We start from the raw sequence: 5,411 nt of genomic DNA, 5'->3' as shown, positions 1-5,411 counted from the left end.
GCATCGCGAAAGTCGTGGCTGGACTGGCAACCGACGAGGTTGCTCAGGTAAGGCGTTAGCCCTTTGTGCCGTTTGTTGAGGTAGCCGAGAGCGCAAGTGGTGGAGCTGTGGTCGAGGTAGACGTGCGAAGAATGCCGTGGTCGATGTCGAGTCGGGGTGGCCGGTATCAAGGAATTCGTCGTGGAGCCGCTGGCGCAAGGAGGCACCGAGTTAGTCATGGGCGCAGTGGTGTCGAAGTAATGGTGCGCCGGGCAGAAGACGGTGTTCACGACGCGTATTCGAGAAAAAAAATGTAACACATATGCAGTTCTTTGCTTTGCTTTACTTTACTTTTCTTTTCCTTTGCCTTTTTCTTCTTATCAGCAAAACAGATATATGTAGATGGAGCTCCCGGCCAAAAGATGCATGCATGGATCCATACTTAATTGTGAAAAATGAGTGTTTGTTCTGGACTTCTGGTGCAGATTAATGCTTATGCTTAATTTAGACACAAGACACCTCACATAGCTCCCAGGCTTCTCGGCAGATAGATATCTCTCCCATTATGATGATCTAGCCGCCAATCTTTTTTTTAGATCAACAGGGGGGGCTCCCCGGCTCCATTTTGATAGAAGCCTGAAAAACACACGGGACTAGTTCACAAGAGGTTCAGACCAAAACTAAAACAAGACCAAAACTACACCTAACATGAACGAAGGACCAAAAAACAGAAAACAGCTCACATGAGCCATGCATGACTCTTTGCATGCATAGTATATAGCTAGTCGCTAATTAATCACATTGATCAGGTCATATAAGTGCAGGCATGAATGATCAATGCGCCACCTAATTGACGAGCCTTTTTTTTTTAGAGAAAGTCAATATCTTGGGCACTGCTATACACAAATTTGTTCATAAGTACCAATTCATATTTTGTATTTTATGCGTACCAAATTGCGGCAAAAATACGTCAAAAAAGGGAAATCACGGCGACACTCGGAGTGGGTGTAGCCCGTGTAGAGGCACGCGGAGCTCTCTCCTCGTCGTCTTGGTGTACCGGGGAGGGCACGCGAGGCCGGCGAGAGGGCGGCAGCGCCGCACGGGGCGTGGAGGACGATGGTCCTGACTACGCACGGTCTCCCAGGGGCCAGGGCTGCATGTTGTCGTCGGGATCCGGCACCGGCTGGACACCGTGTATCTCGGAACCTTCTTGAGCTTTGTTGAGCATCCGAATGAAAAAAAACAGGCAAAATTTATCGATTCAAGTGACATCGTCCGGCTAAGCCAATGCAAGGTCGTTGCAAGTGCTAATTAATTATTCTGCAAAAAAAAGTGCTAATTAATCCATCGATCCATTGGATCACGACGACACAGGTAAGCTTTGATTCGAGAATGAAAAAAAGGCAATTTTGAATCGGTTTGGAAACACATACCTTGCTAGTACGAGCTTGGCCATCGAGGTCGGTCGCGTCCGGATCCTATTCTGCTTTCAGTTGGAGAGGAAACTGGCTATATGTATATATAGCAGCCAGCGTGTTTGCTGGCTCGTATCTCCAACCCGCAGTATTCCGTGAAATAGGAAGACCTAGATATATACCTCCGCCGCCGTCGCAACTCCACCTTTGCCCCTGGGACGGATGGAGAGCTCTCGGCCGGCGAGCATGTGCAAGGCCGCAAGGGCACGCCCGACGCCTTCCCTCCGTGATCGTCATATGGGATATCCTCGTCCGCCTGCCCCCCAAAACCCTCCTCCGTTGCCGCGCTGTCTGCCGCGCCTGGTACAGCGTTACCTCCACCCGCGATTTTCGCCTTGCGCACCACGCCCGCCAGCCCGCCCTCCCCCTCGTCGACACCTGCAACAACTATACACAAGGCATCAGCGAGTCCCTAGACATCTCTTGCTTCGACCATTGGCCAGGGGTGGCCGCCCCCGACCAGCTCCAGCCCGTCGCCCGACTTACTGCCCAAAGCTCCTTTCATCTGAATGCCGCAATCTGTGACGACAACATAGGCCATTACATCTCCTTCTATCAACCGGTTGCCTCCTGCGATGGCCTCGTCATCTTCTGTGTCGAGGACACCGACTTCTTCGTATGCAATCCGGCAAGTCGCCAATATGCTCGCCTCCCGCTGCCTACGGATCATAAATGGTCGCTCCTAGGAATGTACCCTCACCCTCCTACCGGTGAGCACAGACTACTTCTTTACTCGTACAGAGGTAACCCAAACGGTGATGAGCGGGCACCCAATAGTCAATTTGCATGCCATGTCTTGGCATTGGGCTCTGGGAAGCCGCCAAGGCACATCGCGTGGCCATATGCTATTACGATTACGTCGCTGGGATTAAACCCTCATGTGCTATTCCATGGTAACCTGCATTGGTATCCATTGGACAATGATGGCAAAAGCGCAATGATAGTAGTGTTCAACACAACATCCGAGTCATTCCGAGAGGTGCGCGCTCCTGTTGTTACTTACTGCGCCGACATATTTGAGATAGACGACAAGCTCGGCATGTCTACCTCTGATTGTGTGAAAACCATTGACGTATGGGTATTGCAAGACTATGAAAGAGAGGTGTGGACCTTACATCGCCGGATTGAATTGCCGGTTGCGGAGATCAGTGCGTGGTGTGATGAGCAGTCATGGTTGGATGTTTTGGTCGTACCTGGGGATGGTGAGTTGCTCGTGTTGGTCAAATCTGACGAGTGGCTACTTAAGGTTGGAATGGATGGCAAGTTGGTCACCACGTTCCATCACAAAGAAGTCGAGCTTACTCACTTTCGGCTTAAACAAACTCTTGTTTCACATACCTTCTTTCCAACACTAAAGGGTTATGTTGTAAATTCCCCGCCTTTCATCTGAAGGCTGTTGAGGGGGCTGGTGCATCTAAACATCCTAATGCTCCGTTTGGATGGTGATATTCAACAGCTTCAATGTCATGCTCATGTATTTTGCACTTGAATCCTAGAGAGACGCATCAAGTTCAATTCGTGTTTGGGTGGTCAAGTAGTTAATTGCACACATGTATAATTTTTATACTTTGTTGTCCACTTTTTAATTGAACTATCCACGAGACAATGAACTGTGCATGTATTTGAATGACCCATCATTCAATTTCTTAGCACGTCAAATCGTATCTTGGACAAGGAGTGAAGTATGTGCATTGAACCAGAAAGAACGAAGTATCTTGGACGAGGAGTGAAGTATGCACGTCCAATCGGAGAAGAATAGTTGCTCCTTATTCTGGCGTAGAGGCGGCTGCATGCACACAGACTTTGGATTACCAGTGGCAACAATTTCAGAGAGTTTCAAAAAAGAAATTTCATAGGCTACACACTTCGTTGCTGAAAAGTTGCCTGAAAGTATGATCTTTCCAAGACTTGGAAAATTCAGTACTACTCTGGACAATGAAAGTAGATGCATAGTGGGTGTTCTAGGCTATGTTGGCAACTTGGTATATATCACAACCCTCCGTTCGGCATATGTAGCTGCAAAAAAACAGAGCTCCCGACCCACCCACCCTCTCCCTCCCGCGCCGCCCCCGCGCGGCGGCAGGGAGGGCTTCCGGCACGACGCCCCCGAGTCTCCTCCCCCTCCTTCCTCCTCTCACGCCGCCGCCAGAGGGCCTGGCCGGGCAAAGCTCGCCCGGGCCGGCGGCGGCGGGGCCTTCTGGTTCCCCGTGGGCAGAGGTGTGGCGCGACGTCGCGCTGGCGCGCTGGTCGGCGCTGGGGTGTGGTCGCGTGGCGGGCGGCGCAGATGGTGGTGGGTCGTGTGGGGCTAAGGCGTGGCGGCGCGGATCTGGCGCATGGGGGCTCTGCGGCGAGGGCTGAGGGCGACGCGGCCTGGCGTTCATGGGCGTCGGGCGGCGGCTGCTAACGGCAAGGTAACCAGCGCAGCGGCGGCTTGGTGGCGGTGGTGGCGGTGCGTGCCGGCTGGATCTGGCGGTTTCCAACGGGCGGCGTGGATTGGGGCATCGGCCCGGCATGGCTGTTGCTCCGGCTGTGGACGGTGGCGGTGGCGAGGCGGCAAAGGCCATATGGAATGGCGGCTTCCAGCCGTCGCGTCGGCATCACGACAGCTCGGCGGGTCGGCTACGGCGGCGGTTGGTTTTCCGGCGTCGGCTTGTTTGTAGGCGGCCCGGTTCGACCTTCGATCCATCTCATCGGCGTCCGGCCGCTCTCTTCGTCGAAGGATTGACCCTCCCCCAACTGCGGTCCATCGCTTGTCTCGCGCTCAGTGCGCAGGTCCGAGCTCGTCTCGCGCACAGTGCCATAGGAATACGCTCATCTCGCGCATGGTGTAGCAGGACTGACCTCGTCTCGCGCACGTTGCGGGATCGAGCTCGCCTCGCGCCCGGTGCTGCAGGACGGGTCGATGGAGGCCAGGTGGCCGGCTTATTGTGTCTCGCCGCTGGGGGTCATCCAGGGGTGCGAAAGGTGGGATCTTTCCGCTCGTCTCTTTGGTTGGGATAGGGGCAGGTCTCGGGTGAGGTGGTCTCAAGGTCATGGATGCCGGGGCGGTGGCCCTGATGGTGGTTGCGCGGTCTCTCGGGCGGAGGCCGTGGCTTGGTGCTGCCCGATGGCCATGGCCGTGTGGGCAGCATGGTCGCCGGGGTGTGGCGTTCGGTGACGGTGAGTTCTGGCTGGGGTGAAAACTTGTTCTATCTTCGGACGGACCGGCGGCAGCGAAGCTCGTTGCCTTCTCGAAGGCGTCGTCGCGGCTCTCATTGCCCGTCGTGCGGTTCCGTAGAAAACTCTGATTCTCGGATTGGGCGGTGGCGGCGCTCCGGTGTCGTATCCTTCCTGAAGGCGCCGCCTTTGAGCCCACGGTTCGCCATATGCGGCTTCATCTCTTCGTGGTGGTAGTGCTACGGGTGGTGTTGCTGCGCTCAGCGCCTATGTATCATGCCTTGGGTGTGTGCGTGTATTGTGGTGGCGTGCGTGCGTTTGTACTGGGTTGCTGTGATCGTGCTTTATATATAAAGCGGGCGAAAGCCTTTTTTGGTAATATGTGTTAAAATAAATGAAGGCAATGAACAATATATGTACTGCTATATGAGGACATTCCATATACAAGTACAATGGGGCAACTTGTCGGGGGATGACCCCCGGGTAGTCATCCTCGTCCATGTCCTTCCAGGCTTCTTTGTGTACAGCCCATACCAGTGCATCACGTCGTCGAGCCTGCTCCCCTAAAATGGCTCCCCGGGTGCTCCATTCCAGCAGCCCTTTGCCGGATAATCCGCCCTCCTTTTCCATGAGTATTGGCGTATCCACCTTCCTTTTGCATGCAATCGAATCAAGGGTCGACCTTCGTAAAGGAGGACCTCCCCAGCTAACCCAACCCCCCGCCCCGTGTGGCGCCGCCGTGCCGCACCCGGGCGTCCCCGCCTCCCCCCCCCCTCCCCCCGACCACTCTCCTCTCCGCCA

This window comes from Triticum dicoccoides, chromosome 3A, assembly GCF_002162155.2.
Source record: "Triticum dicoccoides isolate Atlit2015 ecotype Zavitan chromosome 3A, WEW_v2.0, whole genome shotgun sequence".
Lineage (NCBI taxonomy): Eukaryota > Viridiplantae > Streptophyta > Magnoliopsida > Poales > Poaceae > Triticum > Triticum dicoccoides.
The sequence above is the reverse complement of the archived record's forward strand: the minus strand, read 5'-3'. Positions refer to the sequence as shown.